General features: G+C 29.0%; 1 long non-coding RNA gene across 2 annotated transcripts; it reads left to right on the top strand.

Moving 5' to 3' along the window:
- Nucleotides 1-12,594: 12,594 nt before the first annotated feature.
- LOC132952435 (uncharacterized) lies at nucleotides 12,595-22,924 on the top strand. 2 transcript variants are annotated; one of them, XR_009665468.1, is made up of 3 exons: nucleotides 12,595-12,711; nucleotides 22,202-22,639; nucleotides 22,734-22,924. It is a non-coding gene; the product is annotated as an uncharacterized LOC132952435 (long non-coding RNA). The 2 variants fall into 2 exon arrangements; XR_009665467.1 differs by lacking the exon at nucleotides 12,595-12,711 and having other exon boundaries at nucleotides 21,955-22,639.
- The last annotated feature ends 559 nt before the right edge of the window (nucleotides 22,925-23,483 follow it).

Here is a 23,483-nt window from a genome sequence, read left to right as displayed (position 1 = left end):
ACATGTGACGTATGCGACAAGTTGTTTGCCCAAAGCAGCTATCACACAGCAATGTAGATATATAAACCATAAACAACAACAACAATTAAAATATTATTTAAGAATAACATTAAAATAATTCACTTTGTAAAAAAAATAGTTATTTTAAAATATGATTTTACTGAGTAGTAAATAGTAATAAATTAGATAGGTTCATAAATGTAAAAATATGGGTAATTTGGATTGTCATTTTTGAATTACATCAAAAAATGATTTTTGAAATGGATAAGTTATTAGACATTTTTAATTCAACAGAAATTCCAAATGGCAAAATTTTCAATATTACAATCAATTTATAAAAATTTCTCCCATAAATAGATTGTCTATCTTAGCAGTCCTCGATCTATGCTCCGTAGAGCATTAGGGTTCTACCACAGATTACATGAAAATATAAAATATAATTTGTGGCTTGGCGCGGCTTGTTGGCCGTTACCAGTCGCACAATACGACTGAGAGTAACTAACACCAGCTGCTACTAGTTCCCAGACGAGTTTGTAGTAGTAAAAACCTTGCCACACATACAAGTGTTGCTTACCTACCGTAACAACCATAACACTTTACCGTACCAACCTTACCAACCACAATTCATAACCCCTACAACAGCTAATGATCATAGTCGCCTGGATTAAGTTCAATTAAAATGAATACAATTCAAATTCAATATTATTAGTTGTATTGAAATTATCATTATAAATTTAATTTTTTTTTTGTTAAGTGAAATTCTTGGTTTTAGGGGCGCCTTAGATTTTTATTAGTAACTTTAGGGCTCTATTAACAAAATTAAATTAAATAAAACCGAAAACAATTATTAATATAAGCAAGAAATCCCTTTGAACGATAATAAGTAATAGTATAATATACCAGATTCTAGAAAAATCATAAATATAAAATAGGTATATTGCTTAGGTGAAGGGAAGCCAGGGAAGGTAAACCTCCTGAGAAATGGTTTCTCAAATTAGTTTTAGATCTTGTATAGTTGTATCAGGCATCAAGAGTTGTACAGTGATTGAACTTGACTTAAATATGTTAATAGATCTTTTTACAATTTTATAATATTGTCGAGAATATTGTAGTAGTCATTCAATTATAAACATGGAAATTGTATTTTCTGATTCGAATCATTTGGTGCCTTAATTCTATAATAGTTGAGAACAGACCTATACTTCTCTAACCTCTTATACATTTTCTTTGCCCTTCTCTATGCCCAGACTATATGGGGCCCGAGACCCGTAAACAACTAAAAGTGTAAAAAAATATGAACTACCTACAGTTCAATAACCGACTTGAAAAAGTCTAGCTAAGACGACTATAATAATAACTAAAATATATGTTATATTACAAAACATCTTAAAGTCAATGATTTAATCATAAATGCACAAACAGAAACAAAAAAAGCAGCTGATACATTTAATGAATTTTTCACTTCCATTGGACAGAAATTGCAAGATAACTTTAGTAGTACTGAACCGATAGAATCTAATAAACCATATGAAACATCTTTTGATCCCTCGTTTTTAAGTCCTGTCGATAGCAATGAAATAATCGATTTAATAAACAGTTTAAAAGATGACACTGCCTCAGGCTTTGATAAAATAACTGTCAAACTACTAAAAAACATTTCAGTTTTTATATCTAGCACACATATATAACATGAGCTTATCAGAAGGTATTTTTCCAACGAAATTTAAACTAGCGATAGTCAAACCACTCTTCAAAAATGGAAACAAAGAAAGTATGAGTAATTATAGGCCAATTTCAATGATATGCAATTTTTCTAAACTTTTAGAAAAAATTGTGAAATCTAGATTAATGAATTTCCTGGAAAAACATCATCTTCTCTCTAAGAACCAATTTGGGTTTAGGCCAGGTGTAGGTACTGTGGATGCAATCTATAGTGTTTCTAGGCATATATATAAAGGGCTGGATCGTGGTGATAAAACTATAGGGATTTTCCTAGATTTCGCCAAAGCATTCGATACTGTCGACCATAAAATCTTGTTAAAAACTTTACCAAATTTTGGAATAAAAAATAAGAGTCTAAGCTGGTTTGCAAGCTACTTAAAGGACAGAATGCAAATGGTTATGGTAAATGATGTTTTGGGGAAAGAACTTTTATTTAACTGTGGTGTTCCTCAAGGAAGTGTTTTAGGCCCAATTTTATTTATAATATATATAAACAGCATTTGTGACTCGCAGACGGATGGTTCAATATTTACATAATATGCAGACGATACATGTTTACTGTACCTACTCTGATACATCATGGGACTCAGTCTATGCTAAAGCATCTACTGGACTAAACCAAATTATTCGAAAACTAAATACAAAAAAAATTACTTTAAATTTAGATAAAACAGAATTTATAGCTTTTTCTATTTACTCCTGTCAAAGCCCATTTGATGAAATTGAAATCACAGATAATAAACACAACCATAATGGTTGCAAAATAAAAAGGGTAACTAGGGTAAGATACCTGGGCCTAATCTTCGACCAAAATATGAAATGGCAACTCCACATAAACAGTATAACTATGCGCCTAAGGACAATTATGTACAAAATATATTGTTTGAGGAAAATAATCTCACCAGATACTATGCGTATAGTGTACCTGTCTCTCTACCAAGCTATTTTTCAATATGGTATAATTGCCTGGGGTGGTACATATGAAAATGCTATTAAGCCTTTAACTATACAGCAAAACAAAATAGTTCGTAATTGCCTTGACAAAAACACGTTAGAAGGATCAACTAAATTAAATTATAAATGCTTGGGCGTTCTACCTATTAATTTACTTTACAAAAAATTCGCGATCATGTTTCTTAGTAAAAATACTCCTATAAATGATATTGTATATTCAAAACGTAATAGAACATATTACATCTCAAATAATTACACTAAAAAAACTATTGGACAAAGATTCGTGGACTATTTAGGACCAACTTTCTTCAATGCAATGCCTTTCGCAATCAAGAAAACTATAAGATCAAATCACAGAAAAAACTATTCAAAATATTAAGTTCATTAAAGAATGATTATTCATGGGGCACCAAGTTATCAATTTTCAAGTCAATACAAAATATTCAACCAGAGTTACAGTACTAAAAAAAAAAAAATTGAAGGGAGGTGTTGGCGCCCGCGGGCAAAAGCATTTTAGAAAACGAAAAAAAATTGAAATTAAAAACTTCAAACTAAAATGTCCAGAATCTTAAACAGAAAAAAACCATTCAAAATATTTAGTTCATTAATGATGGATTATTCAAAGTGCACCAGGTTATCAATGTTCAAAAAGTATATACAAAAAATTCAACTAGAGTTACATAACAAAAATAAAAATTGAAAGAAGGTGTTGGCGCCCGCAGGCAAAAGCATTTTAGAAAACGAAAAAAAATTGAAATTAAAAACTTCAAACTAAAATGTCCAGAATCTTAAACAGAAAAAAACCATTCAAAATATTTAGTTCATTAATGATGGATTATTCAAAGTGCACCAGGTTATCAATGTTCAAAAAGTCTATACAAAAATTCAACTAGTCACATAACAAAAAAAAAAATTGAAGGAGGGTGTTGGCGACCGCGGGCAAAAGCATTTTAGGAAACAAAAAAAAATTGAAATTAAAAACTTCAAACTAAAATGTCCAGAATCTTAAACAGAAAAAAACTATTCAAAATATTTAGTTCATTAAAGAATTATTCAAAGGGTAACAGATTGTCAATGTTTAAAAAATTTGGCTAGAGTTAAAATCATAAAAAAAAAAATGAAGGGAGGTGTTGGCGCCCGCAGGCAAATCGATTTTAGAAAACAAAAAAAAAATTTTCAAAAAAATTTAGAAAAAACTATTCAAAATATTTAGTTCATTAAAGAATGATTATTCATGGGGCACCAAGTTATCAATTTTCAAGTCAATACAAAATATTCAACTAGAGTTACAGTACTAAAAAAAAAAAAATTGAAGGGAGGGGTTGGCGCCCGCAGGCAAATCGATTTTAGAAAACAAAAAAAAAATTTGGAAAAAAATTTAGAAAAAACTATTCAAAATATTTAGTTCATTAAAGAATGATTATTCATGGGACACCAAGTTATCAATTTTCAAGTCAATACAAAATATTCAACTAGAGTTACAGTATTAAAAAAAAATTGAAGGGAGGTGTTGGCGCCCGCAAGCAAATCGATTTTAGAAAACAAAAAAAAAATTTGGAAAAAAAATTAGAAAAAACTATTCGAAATATTTACTTCATTAAAGAATGATTATTCATGGGGCACCAAGTTATCAATTTTCAAGTCAATACAAAATATTCAACCAGAGTTACAGTACTAAAAAAAAAAAAATTGAAGGGAGGTGTTGGCGCCCGCGGGCAAAACCATTTTAGAAAACGAAAAAAAATTGAAATTAAAAACTTCAAACTAAAATGTCCAGAATCTTAAACAGAAAAAAACTATTCAAAATATTGAGTTCATTAATGATGGATTATTCAAAGTGCACCAGGTTATCAATGTCAAAAAGTATATACAAAAAATTCAACTAGAGTTACATAACAAAAATAAAAATTGAAAGAAGGTGTTGGCGCCCGCAGGCAAAAGCATTTTAGAAAACGAAAAAAAATTGAAATTAAAAACTTCAAACTAAAATGTCCAGAATCTTAAACAGAAAAAAAACTATTCAAAATATTGAGTTCATTAATGATGGATTATTCAAAGTGCACCAGGTTATCAATGTCAAAAAGTATATACAAAAAATTCAACTAGAGTTACATAACAAAAATAAAAATTGAAAGAAGGTGTTGGCGCCCGCAGGCAAAAGCATTTTAGAAAACAAAAAAAAATTAAAAAAAAATATTATTGTAGGAATACACATTACAAAGTCTAAACAAAAAATTCAACTAGTCACATAACAAAAAAAAAAATTGAAGGAGGGTGTTGGCGCCCGCAGGCAAATGCAGTTTAGAAAACAAAAAAAAATTGAAATTAAAAACTTCAAACTAAAATGTCCAGAATCTTAAACAGAAAAAAACTATTCAAAATATTTAGTTCATTAAAGAATTACTCAAAAGGTACCAGATTTTCAATGTTTAAAAAATTTGGCTAGAGTTAAAATCATAAAAAAAAATTGAAGGGAGGTGTTGGCGCCCGCAGGCAAATCGATTTTAGAAAACAAAAAAAAAAAATTGGAAAAAAATTTAGAAAAATCTATTCAAAATATTAAGTTCATTAAAGAATGATTATTCATGGGGCACCAAGTTATCAATTTTCAAGTCAATACAAAATATTCAACCAGAGTTACAGTACTAAAAAAAAAAAATTGAAGGGAGGGGTTGGCGCCCGCAGGCAAATAGATTTTACTGTATGAATACTCATTACAAAGTACAAACTAAAATGCCCAGAATCTTAAACAGAAAAAACTATTCAAAATATTTACTTCATTAAAGAATTACTCAAAGGGTACCAGATTTTCAATGTTTAAAAAATTTGGCTAGAGTTAAAATCATAAAAAAAAAAATTGAAGGGAGGTGTTGGCGCCCGCAGGCAAATCGATTTTAGAAAACAAAAAAAAAATTTGGAAAAAAATTTACATTAGAAACACACATTACGAAGTTCAAACTAAAATGTCCTAACCAAATCTTAAACAGAAAAAACTATTCAAAATATTTAGTTCATTGAAGAATGATTATTCATGGGGCACCAAGTTATCAATTTTCACGTCAACACAAAAAATTTAACGTATGAATACACATTAGTAATGAGACATTACATAGTACAAACTAAAAAACCCAGAATCTTAAACAGAAACAACTATTCAAAATATTTAGTTCATTAAAGAATTAATCAAAGGGTACCAGATTTTCAATGTTTAAAAAATTTGGCTAGAGTTAAAATCATAAAAAAAAAATTGAAGGGAGGTGTTGGCGCCCGCGGGCAAAAGCATTTTAGAAAACGAAAAAAAATTGAAATTAAAAACTTCAAACTAAAATGTCCAGAATCTTAAACAGAAAAAAACCATTCAAAATATTTAGTTCATTAATGATGGATTATTCAAAGTGCACCAGGTTATCAATGTTCAAAAAGTCTATACAAAAATTCAACTAGTTACATAACAAAAAAAAAAATTGAAGGAGGGTGTTGGCGACCGCGGGCAAAAGCATTTTAGGAAACAAAAAAAAATTGAAATTAAAAACTTCAAACTAAAATGTCCAGAATCTTAAACAGAAAAAAACTATTCAAAATATTTAGTTCATTAAAGAATTATTCAAAGGGTAACAGATTGTCAATGTTTAAAAAATTTGGCTAGAGTTAAAATCATAAAAAAAAAAATGAAGGGAGGTGTTGGCGCCCGCAGGCAAATCGATTTTAGAAAACAAAAAAAAAATTTTCAAAAAAATTTAGAAAAAACTATTCAAAATATTTAGTTCATTAAAGAATGATTATTCATGGGACACCAAGTTATCAATTTTCAAGTCAATACAAAATATTCAACTAGAGTTACAGTACTAAAAAAAAAAAAATTGAAGGGAGGGGTTGGCGCCCGCAGGCAAATCGATTTTAGAAAACAAAAAAAAAATTTGGAAAAAAATTTAGAAAAAACTATTCAAAATATTTAGTTCATTAAAGAATGATTATTCATGGGACACCAAGTTATCAATTTTCAAGTCAATACAAAATATTCAACTAGAGTTACAGTATTAAAAAAAAATTGAAGGGAGGTGTTGGCGCCCGCAAGCAAATCGATTTTAGAAAACAAAAAAAAAATTTGGAAAAAAAATTAGAAAAAACTATTCGAAATATTTACTTCATTAAAGAATTACTCAAAGGGTAACAGATTGTCAATGTTTAAAAAATTTGGCTAGAGTTAAAATCATAAAAAAAAAATGAAGGGAGGTGTTGGCGCCTGCAGGCAAATTGATTTTAGAAAACAAAAAAAAAAATTTGGAAAAAATTTGACTGTAGGAACACACTTTATGAGTACACGGGTACTCAGCGTACTCCCAGGTATAGCCGGTTAATCTTGAAAAATATTTATACAAAAAAATCGTTTGAGAAATCTGTGTGAAATAACACTAAACAAAAGAATACGCTGGAAGCTAAATACTGCAATACATATTAACTACAATCCAAAAACTAGGTATTGTTTACATTATAATAATACGAACAGTTATTATGATCAGAGGTGTATCACCGTAATATATGTATTAGAAAATGTATAAAAACGAATGTAGTCCTGCACGGACTCTACTATGTGATTGTAATTTGTGAAGGACACAAAATAATGTTTAATTTAAAATAATATTGTGTTTGGCTGTGTCTACAGTCAATATTAAATAACAAACTATAAAGTCTAAATGCAAATAAAAACATAGTCAGATATCTGTTTTAGTCTTTGTAAATATGTGCGGAAAAAAAATAGATATAGTACAATGTAAAAAAATGTGGAAAGAAAACACTGAGAATTCTTTAACAGTAGGATAATAAAACACAAAACTATATATTAAATTAAAACTATTGATTTTATACATTTTCTATTTACAAAAGCTCATAAGTATTGAAAACCTTATAAAATCCTAAAAAAATTATATTTTATTATATTTTAAAATACATTTTATAATTTGTTGTGTTAAAAAAATCATTATTTAATGTTGGCTGTATTTAAGTTTTTAATAACTATACTGGTACAACTCTAGCTGACAGTCTTTAAGACCGTGTTAAAAACTATAATAATTAGTTAACGTCTAATTTACTGTCCTATCCTAACCTAACCTAACATAACCAAATTAATAATATTTAAATATTTTCTTTCATTGTTATGTTTACAATATCGAATACCTTTATAGTTAGTAGGAAAACATCATCGCAAAGCTCTCGACTAGTGATTGTAGTCGTCTATCATCACCATAGCTTCAACTAATCTTAGGTTTACCAAAATAGCTTCTTATGACTAATTACATGAGGACACTTTGAATAAAAAGTTCCTGAGTTGCAGGTTGCCGAACTTATAAGTGATTGATTATCAAGTTGATCCTTAGATTGTTGACACCTTAGTTCCCCTCGAAGACCGCTGGTAAGACTATTATGTCCTATCCATTATGTTATATCTATATTATCTATGATGGAGCCATACCCAGCTCACTCGTGTAAACAATTTGAAGCACATAAAAGCGATTAACGAGTCTCTATTAATGATAATATGAAATCCCAGACCTGTCCCCCATACTCTGATATTAAGAGCCCAGCCCAGCCCTGACAAATTTGTAAATCAATGCATAGTCTCTCTATTGTACCTACTAATATTTGTGATTTCATTAATTTTCAGTATTTTGTATAATTAGATTGGGAAAACATAAGACAATATCATTTACAAGACTGTGACTAACACAATCATACTTTGATAAAAGTATATGATATAAGTACCTTCTATATTTGAATTCTTCGTTTTTTTCCCGGTACTTTATTGGTAGACGGCACTTTAACAACGGTCCCTCGATCTACTAAGGCAACCTTGAAGCATTTCCTTTTAGGAAATTAATTAAATTCTCAAACATAACTCTTAATTCAAGAGTTTGTAACTAATATAATATATGTTATGATATTTATGGACGACACTTGCACCATGGCCCCTCGATATAGTAATGTGGCGACCCGGCACATCTCTTTTAGATAAATGATCAAATACTTAATCAAGTCATCAAATTTACTAAACATTTATGTTTTGTAGATAATTTGAAGAAAAATTTAAAATTGAAGAGAGACTATGTGAATTAACAAAATTTGTGGTATGAAATGTTTATTTGAACACCTGTTATAATGTATTATAATGAACTTAAGTTAATTTTTTATAATGTACTAAGTAAACATTTGAACGTTTATTACAATATATATGTATATTATACATAGATTTCAAGTATGATTTTTTTTTAGTTTTTTTTTTGATAGTTACCTACCTACTACAATACAAGACACTTTATTTTTATATTTTGAAGCAACATTATATGTTTTGGATTATTTAGATCTATATAAACTAAATTTCAGACCCATAGTTTAGTATTTAAAGTTTGTATGATCAAAGTCATGGAACCAAATTTTATCAGACTCTACTAGAATGTTGTAGTTAAATTAAACTATAATATAGGTATGTGGAATAACAGTACCTAACCTTCTATTATAATTTGTTATGAATATACTATTTTAAGTAATAACTCAAATTTAGCACTTTTACGGTACTTAATACATTTTCCTAATATTTTAACAGAAATTATGGAGCTAAAAATATAGAAATACCTATATTATGTCACGGCCCATAGTTGATAGTTTTGTTTCATTTATAATAATAATGCTTTTTAATATACTTTTTCATAAATTAATATTTATTACAGTTGGCTTTTATGATTTGTTTGAACTATTAGTACGTATTTTTTTGGGGAGATCCCTATTATTACAACACCGTTACCAATATGCGTTTTTTTCTGGTTAGTTAATATAATTGCATGTTTTCATGATTTCTTCGTATTTATGCTTATTTTCTTAAAATGTTTTTATATTTTCGGTTCATCCGTTACCTACCTACCAAGTGTGTAAATAAAGAATTTTTTTTGTAAACCAATTTGAATTATTATTTATTAATTTAAAAAAATTTTAATAAAAACGTTTTCGTTCAGTATTTTTTTGAAAATTTTATTATTTTTAATATTTTTGAATATTTCAGTGCATATATTTGCCTGTTTTTAGTGCATACATGCAGGCAAATATTTAACACTTAAGAGGATGTCAGATTTTTAGCGCACCATTTATTTCTTTCTCCGACCCACGCACAATCATTTTAGTGTTTTTTTAATCGTACATTTGGTATGCTACGCGTGGGTCAAAGATGGAAAACAAATAGTGCGCTGACATCCCAACCAGCAACAAGTTTACACGAGTGAGCTTTGTATGGCTCCATCATAGATAATAAAGATATGGATAGGACATAATGGTCTTATCAGCGGTCTTCGTCCTTCGAGGGGAACAATTGAGGCCAAATAAAGTTTACTCATATCGAGTATCGACTATCAATATAAAGGAGCCTCAATTGCCTTCCCCTCCGGGAACGCGGCCTCAAATGTATTTAACATAGGCGTGGACTATCCATGGTGTCAACAATCAGAGGATCAACTTAATAATCAAACACTTAAGTTCGGCAACCTGCAGCAACTCAGGATCGTTTTATTCAAAGTGTACTAATGAGTCATAAGAAGGTTAGTTAGGTAAACCTATGGTTAGTTGAAGCTAGTGGCCTTTGCAATTCAAGATCTTATCCTACGTATTCGGCATTGTTAACATAACTATTCTACCTTTACACTTTTTCTTCCCCCGTCTCTCACAGCTATATACACTATACAGGTTCAGCCACTCTCATTCCACACCACCATATGATCGGTATTCTGTCTATCCATCTCTTCTTCAGTCTTATCGCCCCTCATTTCTCACCTAAATTAACTAACTTCTATAGCCACTCTCACTATCTCTTATCATACAGTGGCCGAACCACCTAAACCTATTCTCTCTTGTTTTCACTACAATATGTACACTACCCTACACTACCCTTAATTAATTAATTTCTTATTCTATCCTCTTTTGTACCTTAACACCTTACTTATTATTCTCATATCTGCTACCCTCACTCCACTTACCTACCCTATCCTTACATTTATTTTTCATCTTTCCCTTTCATACACCAAACATTCTGAAATCCTGTTGACCCATTTCCTTATCTTCGCCATATTACACACTACCTAATTCCTATTCACCCAGTCTCTAGTTACCTACAAGTCATCGTACTTGATTATCGGTGAAAATATTTAAATATCATTGAGCGAATTCCCTACTCGAAAGAATTGCTTAAAAAAATATCATACCTCACCAATTTTCTAATTTTGAACACGACTTTATTGATAGCCCGAATAGTGTTATACCGGTATAGTTACAATACAAATATTGAAAATTTTCGGGCAATACATCCCCTGATCAATTAACTATAATAAAAAAAAAACCTACTGAGAAATAAGAAAATACATACTCCGTGACGGAATCGAAATCTGCTACGAAACTTAGTCTTCGAAACACTGAAACGTTCACACATTTCAATCGGCTTATGATATATTATTCCCAGTTTGAAAATGTTCACTGACGAATACCATTTCTGAAATAACACGCATCTTATGCAGTAAAATGTTCTACAATATTCTAATGACCTAGTTACAGTCTACAGATATTATATAAACCTACCAATAAATACCTAATATTAATTTTTATTACACATAGAGTTTGTATTTTTAAATGTTGTATTTAAGGATTTATTAGTTTTATTTTTATACCTAACAAAAATTACATTTATTCACAAGTCAGTTATCAACTAGAACTCGACTACGAGTAAGACAGCGTTTGGATTGTTCGGACTGGCGTATAATTTATTATAATTATACATTGCGCCTTTGGTAGGCAGTAGTAAACGTATATGCTTCTACGTTACTTAGTTAACAGATTTTCCGCGACAATAAATATTTTATTCAAGTCTAAAAAGTAAATGTAAGACCAAAATAATATAAAAACAAACTAATGCATAAACATCGACTCTTCCAGTAAAACCTAGCTGTACTGCAGCACACGCTGTCGTCGAAGAAACAGCTATCTTCATCCGTCTACATCTCGCTCCATCTCCATCTCTCTCTACATCTCGCTAATTAAAACTTATCTAGTATACAATACTAGTACCTTTATGATCTGTAATATATTCTGGTGTTCGATGAAAAAGATTGAAATAAGATAAAAATACATATTTTTTTGGTTTTGAATATGAAAGCTGTGAGATGATCGATATGAATTTTGTGAGAAATCTAGAGGTACTAGAAAACTGAGACGAGTGTGTTGAATGAAATAAATTAAAAAATTGATTAACACAACAATCGGTTAAAAATTTATTTAATTCAAATAATGAGATAAACCTTATTAGATCATTTAAAGTGTCCAGAACAAGCCCCCAGTTGTTGGTCGCATGCCAATTTTAACCATATACTAGACCACAAGTTTATAGACATTCTATAATCTATTCTCCTGCCGGTGACACTGTTGGGGGAAAATATATTTTTTTAGTAATTAAATTACGATACGAATTATAAATTACGTAGGTACTTGTCCAATACTCGACTACCAGAATTAAAATTAAAGAATGTGATATACCTAGGTAACCTATCGATCGATTCTAAAACAGAAACTTAACCTAGGCACAAATAATATCACAATATCAAATAGTGAAATGTGAAAATTTGAAGAAAATTTCCCTTAGGTATATCCCGTAAAACCCCCCCAAAAAAACGTACGTTTGAGGTGTTGGGGAGACTGGGTACAAATGTAACACGGGTCAATTGTAACATCGTTGATTTTCTCCTCTAGGTTAGATTTTAAAATATGGCAAAAATACGACAGTTGTCCCACTGTAATAGCAACTAGTTCCCCTTCATCAATATGGCGATATCATATTGTCCTTATCAGAAAAATAATAAAATACGTTTATCAACTCAGTTTGTAAATAAAATATTTTGTCGTATTTTTTTATTTAAACGTTGTTATTTATTTATAATATCTAGTTACTGTTATATTTATATAAGGAAAGAAGTGTTCTTTAACTTGATTGTCTTGTCTGGTCTGTGCGTAGTAAGTATTTTTTTTTATATTTACTTTCTTACATAAATATTGATTGGGGACAATTGTAGCAGTTAAGCGGGGGACAAATGTAACATTTTATTATTGTTTATTAAATTTATATTTGTACATTGCTAAACGCAAACTATTATATACAGAGGCTAGAAAAAATAAACAAACATCCAAAGCCACAAAAAAAAAGAAAAATAAGATAGTTGATGAAAGTGATAAGATGATGATGCTTTTTGTACGGTTTGTTCAGAACTTTATTCAAAAAGTAAAAGTGGAGAATCATGGATTCAATGTCATAGGTGCAAACTTTGGTCTCATGAAGCTTGTACTAAAAACAACTTAACTGTATTTTATATCTGTGATAATTGTGAGGCTGATGATATTTAACTATTAATATTGTAACATTGTGACTGATATTGTTTTAATAAATTATTTTTAAGTTATAATCTTTTAATAAACTTTATATTATTTTATTATTTTATTAAGTCAGTTTTACTACTATTTTTAAATTTTTATATTTTGTTATAAAGGCTCAAACTATAAAAATATTATAACTTGTTCGTTATTATTATATTCGGTATGTTCTACCACTGTTTTTTAATATTTATATTTTGTTATAAAGGCTCAAACTATAAAAATATTATAACTTGTTCTTTATTATTATATAAAGTATGTTCTACCACTGTTTTTTAATTGTTATGTTTAGTAATAAAGGCTTATACTATTAAAAATCTAATTTTGATTAATATATTATATATGTGTTACATTTGTCCCCTAGTACTGTTACAATTGACCCAGAACCGGGTACAATTGTAACATTTTTTTTTTTTTTTTAAATCAGATTTTACAGATTCACCTGAGGAAGTTAATGTTCAATTTATACATATTTCTTAAGATTACAAGTTACTGAATCAGTTGAGTGCAAGATCAATGCTAAAAAGTTTAAATTTTCCCATAAAAAAATAATAGTATGGAAAATGTTACAATTGTACCCGGGCTCCCTTCTCTAGGTATGATCTGCTATGTACTTAAAAATCATATTAAATAACATTAATCATTATGTATTTTCTTATTTTATTAGGTAGGTATAAAAACCTACCTTCCTACTTATAAAAGTATTGCCTAATCATTGATTTCAAATTTTAAAAACTATTCTAATATAACAATAAATTAACAGTTGTAGGCAAAGTATTATAATTTAAGGTATTTTTCATATTTTTTGCATACCTATAAAAACTGGATTTTAAAAATTACTATACGTCTAGCGGGTATATAAGTTTGTCTGACAATAAATATTTACATTAGGTCTACCGCCTCAACAGAATAGAAGGACAAGACTTACGTATTTATTTATTCTTCCGGCGAAACGCGTTCCCTTCGAGTGTATAATATTGTCTAGTGTCAGAGCTGTGCATCTCCGCCAAGGAAACTGCAGCGCGCGTCTTCATATCTCCGATCCAAAAGTTCAGTCTGGAAGTATTGAGATTAATGACATTTATAAAAATAGGCACCTAGTTTAATAACCAGAATGGAACGAAATATGTGAGTACGTATTGGAATCGCTGTTCGTCTCAGACGATTGTCATTTGCCATAGATTATTTATAATTATAACCTCACCGTCCTAATCATAGAAAATATATATATGGTCCTAACCGATGGATGATGGATATTTTTAAATTATCTTCAAAAAAATATTTATTTGTTTCTACTAGACGCAAATGCGGTAAATTGAATTCAAATTTATAATATAGATAACGGTTTTTTTACTTGGTAACCATTCATTTATTACTTGGTTTATTAACAAATTCTAATTGATATAAAATAGTAATTGAATAAAAATAGTTTTATTGATCCCAATATTTAAAAATAATGTTTCAAATAAAATAATAAAAAAAATTTAAGAAATACCTATTAATTAATATGTATTACCTAAATAACAAAATAACTAAATAAATTCGTAGCTTAATAAAATGTCCAGAAAAATTAAAAGTCCAATTTAAAGAAATATAAAATATAATTTAGATAGGTGTATAGGTAGTGTATTCATTATATTTTGAGTTTCATTATAGGACATCAGTCAATCAGATGCTATTTAATATTTTAAAATAAAAAACTTCGACAGTAATTCCATATTGGCAAGTGTTGTTTTCTATAACTGAAGACCGAAGTTATAGTATCGAGCATAATGGGTACGTAAAAAAATAGAAATATAATTTAAAAAAATTACTTTTATTTAATTGTATTTAATTTTTTTTTAATAAGTTTTTATAATATTCGACTTCAACCCATATAAATGTTCTTATTTCATTTTTTCAATTCGTTGATAATATATGAAACGAATTCTTTGCTTGGAAAGCAATGTTTAGAAAATTCAGAAAATGCCGTTTATATTTAAATCCGTAGCCTAATTATAAATAATAATTTCTGATGCATTGATGCTGAAGAGTGAGAGAGGTGCACAATCAGCCGAACCGAAATCTAACATCTCAAACACTTAATATAAACAATTTTTCACACACGCGTCATGGTATGAAAATAAAAAATATTTATAATTAATATTTATACCGATTTTCTACCGATTTATACCGATCTTCTATATTAATAATAATTATAAATATATAGCAATAACAAATCATTTTTGAGTAGCGGCCAACCGGGAAAGTTCCCTGCAGTATCCCGCCGGCCCAGTCCGCTCCTGGTTCATATTGTAACCGAAAAATCTAAATAATCTATTATAAACACAGTTACTTTTTACAAATATTATAAGTTAAAATTTGGACGAAATTACATATTAAAACCCAAAATAACGATTTTAGTTATTTTGTTGTAATTTAAAAATAGTAAGTATTCGCGGATTTATGACACTTTTAGAGTATATTATTATAATTTATAGACACGATGACACTTTCAAATGTTATTATTTGGGCAAAAATGACTTTAACCTACTATTGTAGGTGCTAATGTCTAATAGTAAAATAAATTACTTTAATCTCAATATTATTTATTAGTTAACGATGTCTTTGCTCAGGATCGTTTTTCGTTTGTTCGTTTTGTATTTTAATAATTTATACATAGATATATTATTATTACTAATAATTATAGTAGGTGTGTTTGTTTTATTTCATTAATTAATTTAATACTATACCAATAAATTATATATTAATTAATAATTTTTGAAACATTGTGTTCGAAAAAATAAAAATAAATGTGATTTTAATTAGTCTTGTAATGTACCTACCTATATGTAAAAAATAAATAAATATAATAATAACTATTGACAGTGGCGTTTTCTTTGGGTGTGCAAGTTGTGTGTTAACGCCCTATAATATTGATGTCATAACATATTGTGCATGTGTAATATTGTAATTTGGAAATTTGTAATGCATATTACATAGTAATATAATTTTATTTACAAAATCTTAAAATAATTGTTTTGTAGGTACTCTTCTCTATAAATAAAAATAATAATCAACAAATAAACTATTTTTAACTCGGGATTCGACCAGCGGTATGCACCGTCTGCAGCTACGACGCGCGGGCGCGATGGTGTGATTGCGGAATATTATGTATTGTGTCGTGTAGGACGTTAATGTTTTGAACAACGACTCGTGGTATCTAATATCCCACATTCGTAATTTGTCGTGATATTGTCGGCTAACTTCGGTGCAATGTTAATACTAGACCAAGTCGTTGAAAATGAAATTAACGACCAGCCGCTAATCGGCTATTCGGCTAATGGCAATTAGTAGTGGGGATCATCGCGGCTGCACGTTGTACACTCGTACTGCAACGCCGATCGACAAAAACTTATTGTTTATTTCTGTGCATCACTGCATCAGTATTGTACTATTGTTAATTAGCATGTACTACCTATTCTATCTTTTATGAATTTTATTGCAATTGATTGATAATTCAAGACAGTTACCAGGTATTCTATTTATTTTTGTTTAAGATACTCTTGGTACTGATTATTTACAATACGTATTACGTGTCGTATAGTTATTAAACTTATTCCATATTAACAATAGGTATGTGTAACCGTAGCGAAGTTGTAAATCAATTAAAACAAAATTGCTTTTCAAGACTTTCATTTGCTGAAAAAAAAGTTTTAGTTCAAAATGGTAGACCGTGTCCAGATCTTGACATTTTAACAACAGTAAAAATTAAAAAGACGACAGATAATACGTCATGCACTCGGCATTCAATTCAAATAAAAATCAATATATAATAGATTATATTCATTAAAACATTGTCAGTTTGTGTAATAATTAAATTTTATAAATATTTTTATGTATTTTTAAAAATTTAAAAAGTATGTAAAATAAATAACTTTAATAATAATATGTTGAATTGGGAATTTATTTTTCATAAGGGGGGGGGGGGGGTTCCTAATCAATCACACATTAACGCCTAACGTCGAAAGTCAGGAAACGCCACTGTGAACTTTTAGGGACATAATAGGTAACACATTCGTGTATGTAGTATTACACTATTTATATAGGTATATTTATATACCTATACGAGTATATGAGTAGGTATGTTATTCATAAGTGCGCACACGTCAGGTTAAGCAGTTGACCATTCCGTGAATATTACTTTTATGTGTGCATGGTTATACGGCCCTAATCCCTATGATATAGAATATAGATATTAGGTGAACAATAGAAGTTAAGTATGTGACACTAAATTAATAGCTACCTATAACTTATAACGTTGTATTTGGAAAAAAAAATACCAGTTATTAATTAAAATTGTATCTTATGACTATTATCAGTTATAAGTCATAACATATATTTCTATTAATTAAACCAAAATATTTATATATTTATATTAAGTACCCTGTATAGAGGTATGCACCTATTAATTATTCTACAAACAGGGACTGGAAAAACGACGACGGCGTTTATATCTCGCGTATTTTATACATTTCTAGTCCGGAACTAAAATATGCGCCTACAACACTTGGATAGCACATTTTTCGTGACATTAAATATTTGTTTTAAGTCTTAAAAGTAAATTTAAGCCCCAAAAGAATATAAAAACAAACTTACTTTAATTATCGACTCCTTCGGCGGAATCCGTGACGTGTGTGAATTGCGACGCCCATGAGGAAACGCTCCAGAATACAGCCAGAACTTAGAATATCTACTTTGCTTATTGAAATTTTAGAATTTTTAGTCGAATGTGTCTTCTGCAACGACTCTGAGATTTGCCATAGATAAATAAATAAATGATAGATATTATACTAGGTACATCAATATGATGAATCCACGGATATAATATAATGCAACTTTTTGTATCAAAGAGTTCCGTGTTAAGGAACAATTTGTTCATTGAAATTTGATATGATAATAAACCAAAATAGTTTATAATTTTGATTATAATAATATGATATGGGTATTATTTAAATTATTATTTTCGTTTATCAATTTAATTATTGATTAAGGTGGTGAATAGATATCAGAAGCACAATAATATTTTTTTAAGAGCATATTGTATTTTATGAATTATTAAATAAAAATGTGATTACTGGATTTTAGAGGTACAGTAAATTCATCAAATACTATAATACCAACTAGATTTCTAAAACTCCGAGTCCATAATTCTAGATTCTGAGCGGATCGATGACTGTATTAATTTTACAATGATGTGTTCTTTATTTATTAATATTTTTAATTATTTTTTCTTGGTGGTCTGTGTAAACGATAAGTATTCGTAATAAAGATTCAATTTTCATATATAATATTATTTTATAGGCACTCAGTATATGTAATCATATGTTTATTTTTAGTTTAGTTTAATTGTAGGTATTTAGTAAATAATAATAGGTATACGAAATTGTTTTTTCGAATTTATTGTTTGTATTAGTACCTACACCATAATAGGGAACTAAAATTTTGTAAATGATGTACAAATGTATTTTTGGTGTTTTAAGGCTGCTGTAAGATCAATTTATGAGAATCCTTGCATTAAATTGTTAGGATTATTTGATATGAAGAATTATTTTATTACATATAGGTAAGTCGATCAGAAACTATATTTACACTGAATGTTAATAGTAAAAAGCTATTAAAATATCTATTATTTGTATTTATTTGTTAATAATAATTAAGACTTAAATATTAGCAGTAATCTTGTTCCTTTCACAAAATGTTTTTTAATTATTTTTAATTTAATTTACATTTATACGTTTGGCATTTATCCCAAAGTTATCTCTGAATAATAATTCAATGATTCAATTTAATAGTTACATTATATGGATTATAAAAACTACAGTTCCCAGCTTCTACTACAACATTGTTTTATGTTTTTAATTTTTTTAATTCAGTCTGCACCTTGTGTCGGTGATTTTACACGTAATATAATAAAATTGATACTAGTGATGAGTAGGTACCTGATTGTTTAATCAAATTATTTACACGATTTCAATAAAAAAATATCTATGAAGTATAAACATCCGCATTTATATTAACTATAAATTCATAATTGTATGAGCTACATGTTACATATATTTTTCGAAAAAATTATTTAAAAAAACAAGAATAATTCCTTTTTTACGCCTAATTTAAGTCTAAAAAGTAAATGTAAAATAGTAGGTAATAATATGAAAACAAACTTACTCGTAAACATCTACTCTTCCGGTGAAACGTAGCTAGAGTGCCGCCATCGCCGAAGAAACAGCCATCTTCATCCATCTCCATCTAATCATCTCACTCCGATGAACTGAAACTTGAAAGTATCGAAATACTTTATGAAAATAACCTGATCATAATGAAATTTGCGAGTTTTTATTAAAACTTACATTATAATATGTACGGTTTAACGAACTGTCTGTTTATATTAGTGGCTTATTGTTTTTTTGTTCACTGAAATCAAAATATACAATATATTATATTTATAATACAATAGTATTGCTGAAATTATTAGAATTGTTAACCGTCGCCGACGAATTTCGACAATTGACGATTGCCATAGATAAAATAAAATATATTATTTACTATGATAAATCCAAAGAACTTATATATTATTATATAAGTACTCAGTAAACCTATACGGTATATTTATAAATCGTATGTTCTTTTACAGAAATCTTTGTGATCTTCAATGCACCTATTCTGGTTTTCTATTTCAATTATAGTTCGCATGCCAAATTTAACTATACAATAACTGGTCCGCAAGCTTATAGAATACATATTCTAATACATTCTCCCGCCAGTGCCAATAGACAAAGTGTTTGAGAAGTTATATTTTTTTGGTACCTAATTAATTTACAATATAAATTATTATAAGTTACCTATGTAGGTACTTGTCTAATACTCGACTACCTGCAAATCATTGGTTTTTATGGTATAGCCTTACGAAGTTCACGATTTTCGGTGTTTTACGCACCCGTACAACGCTTAAAGTTTACAGAGCTTAAGTATTATAAATTAATTTTTTTTTAATCTAGGTAAATCAACGTTTTAAAATTGATGATGCAAAAATATTTCTGACACCCACCCATGGTGGTTTTACATAACAAGTCGAGGGATGTTTTTGATTTTAATTGTTCGAGCAAGCGCAGTGTGGTACACCGGGTACATATGAAAATACCAAAAATTTCAATTAGTTATAATACATATAACTTAAAAATAAGACTGACCGCCAAGTTCAGACTTCCCTGTCGTTTTCAGTTAAAAACTAATGATTTCCGGCAATTATTTTTTGCAATATCGTTCTTAATTCATTGTTACTTGTAATATATACATATGCCTATTTTAAAAATATTATTCGTGGGTAATTGAAACGTCTAAAATATATTATCATATACAAATACGATAATAAACAAATAATAATAATTCAACTTAACAGGCTACGGTATTAATAATATTTAATAATATCAACATAAATATAGTATACAATATCCTAGGCTGACAAATCGTCTCCACTTAAAATCGTTTTTCGTATACTATGATATTATATCATTGAATTCAAATTTAACATTATCCATAACAGTCACCCACTTTTAACTTACTGTTCAGCAGAGACGTTTCCAATTTTTTTTTTTAGATTCTGAGAGAAGCGATGAATGTATTGATTTTACAATGATGTGTGTTTTTTTTTATTTTTTTTTTTTTGTGTCTGTCATCACCTTTTAGGACAGTAAAAGTGCTTGAATTTTCTTTAACAGTAACTTTTCTGATAGGAAAGTGAATCTAGTTGGTACTATGGGGGGTCAAAAGTAAAATTTTCCCAGTAGTTTTCAAAAGCGACGTGAAAAACAAACGAAAAACGGAATTTTTTACGCAAAGACCGTTTTCGAGAAAATCGATTTTGGTTTTTGGTGCAACTCTAAAACAAATGACCGTAGGTACATTAAATTTTGACTGAATGCTTATATTAGCATTTTCTATACACCATAACGTTTTCCAAATATTTTGACATATTTTGAGCTGTTTACGGACATTTTCAGTTTTCAATTTTTTTAGTTTTTTTTTGTATAAATATCAATAAAATTTTATCTGTTGAGTAAAAAAGCTTGAAAATTTAATAGAAGGCTCCTAAGTTATTGTTTCAAAGGCAGATGAAAAAAATTAAAAATCCTTGGTCACAGTTTTTATTTATAAGCATTTAAAGTTCAAATTTTGACAAAATACTGAAAAATCACGAAAATTAGCAAATTATTTTGAGTTGAGAATTCATAAAAATTTTTCTTTTTAAATCTAAGATTTGAAAATGTAATATAAGATTACTCATAAGTTTGTCTACCTTTATCAAAAAAAAAATGTCTACAAGAAAGTCAAATGAAATTTTTATGAACGTTTGAAACCATTACAGTGACCCACTTGTAACCTACTGTACAGCAGAGCGACATCCACTTACCCACCTTTTTTTAATTGCCCTCCCTTTTTATATAATTCCTGATAAACGAGTTTTGGATAAGTACCTACCTACATAATAGGTACCTGTCCTACCTATATTAATTAAAAACTATTTTGAACACGACGTATTTACTTATTATTTTTGTCTTTTAGTTTATCTAATTTTGTATGATTAAAATATGTTTCCTTTATACCCAAATAATTTTTAAGTACCTACAAATAATATAGAACTCAATTTTATTTTAACAATAAATACTTTTATTAATACAGTGTTGACTTTGTAGATGGGTAGTAATAAATTAACTGTACATTCAGGATTACATGCATTCAGGTGAATAATTATAAGATTGCAATGATAGATGTAAGATGTATTGTTGATTCATCAATACGATGCTGGGTGGACTTGAGGACTTCCCATGTTCAGCGACCGGCGTCGACCCGTTTTGTGGCACAGCGGAAACTTTGTACAGCTGACTGTTTGACAAAGACACTGTAATATTATTTGAAAAATATTTTTTCTACTTAATCGTAATAACTGGGTATAATGAGTTTAATATTATATTATATTACAATAAATATTAAGTACCTATATTATTAGCTTCTAATAATTGGGACGTCATTTTTGTAGATATTGATCCGGACAAAATGATGCTGGCCCAGCGCTATGCCACGGTTTATGGCGTACCTATCCGATGAAATTGTTGGAGACTCTTTCAAACTGGGCAATCTGATAAACGGTGACGTGATCGTTACTTCGCAGTCATCATAGGGTAGACCAGAATACACAAAAATGTAGGTCATCGGGCTGTCGGCTGTATGTATGATAAAGTCCTGGAAGTGGGAATTACAATAGTTCCTAAAATGCTGTTACACCTCAACCTTAATAAAAACAAAGAATGATTAAAAAATGGCAACGGAATTGGCCTACAAATCTGAAAATAAGTTTATGGACAGATAACTTCTCAACGTAATATTATGACCGATCCAATAATAACTTTCCATAGGTACATCAGACCTATGTGCGACGGCTGCTCACCAACGTATCGACATCCACCAGATAACTTTGGTAAGTTTTCAAACTATACCGCTTATTCTGGCGGAATGCTAAAGAAAATTAATTTATTAGATAAATATTATACTATAACAATTTTTAAATATAGACGTTTTCAACTCACAGTTATGCAGATGGATGTTGACCGGTTTGGGAGCGACGTCTGATACGCCATTGTTCTAATGAATTCAAACATAAATAATATATTATTATAATATTTTTATATGTATTGGTACGGTTAGGTATATTAAATTAATTAAGTAGGTATTATATTAATATAGTCTATTAATTATTTTTTTACTATGCTTTTATTGTATTAAAATATACACAATGACTTACAACTTACATTATTGGACCGGACATACAGCAACGTCGAGTTGAGGTACCTGTCCATAAACACATTTTCATCAGCAAAATATAATATAAAATATAAAGTAGAGAAATGCATAAAGAAAAAACTGTATTTATTCTTACAATTTTGAAATCAAAATCATTAGAACAAGATAATGCTTTCTTGATAAATTAAAAATATTTGAAGATTTTATTTGTCATACGTTTACATGGCAATAGTAAAATTCTATTAAACCTATTAGGTACGTAAACAACATTTATTTATATGACAAATATTTAAAATTTCAAAAAAGGGGGACCCTCGTGTTAATACCCCTCACTTTGTTTTTTGGATAGCGCTGGGAGTTTTTGTGCACAAACGTCGGGACCTGGTGCACATTTCTGCACAAACGATGCACAAACGTTTGGCACATTCAAAAATCCAAATATTCAATGTGGGGGGGGGGGGGCTACCGTTTCAATGGCCCCCCCATTTTGTTTTAGGGATAGAGCTTTCAGTTTTTGTGCA

This window comes from Metopolophium dirhodum, chromosome 9 (genome assembly GCF_019925205.1).
Source record: "Metopolophium dirhodum isolate CAU chromosome 9, ASM1992520v1, whole genome shotgun sequence".
NCBI lineage: Eukaryota > Metazoa > Arthropoda > Insecta > Hemiptera > Aphididae > Metopolophium > Metopolophium dirhodum.
The sequence above is the reverse complement of the archived record's forward strand: the minus strand, read 5'-3'. Positions and strand labels throughout refer to the sequence as shown.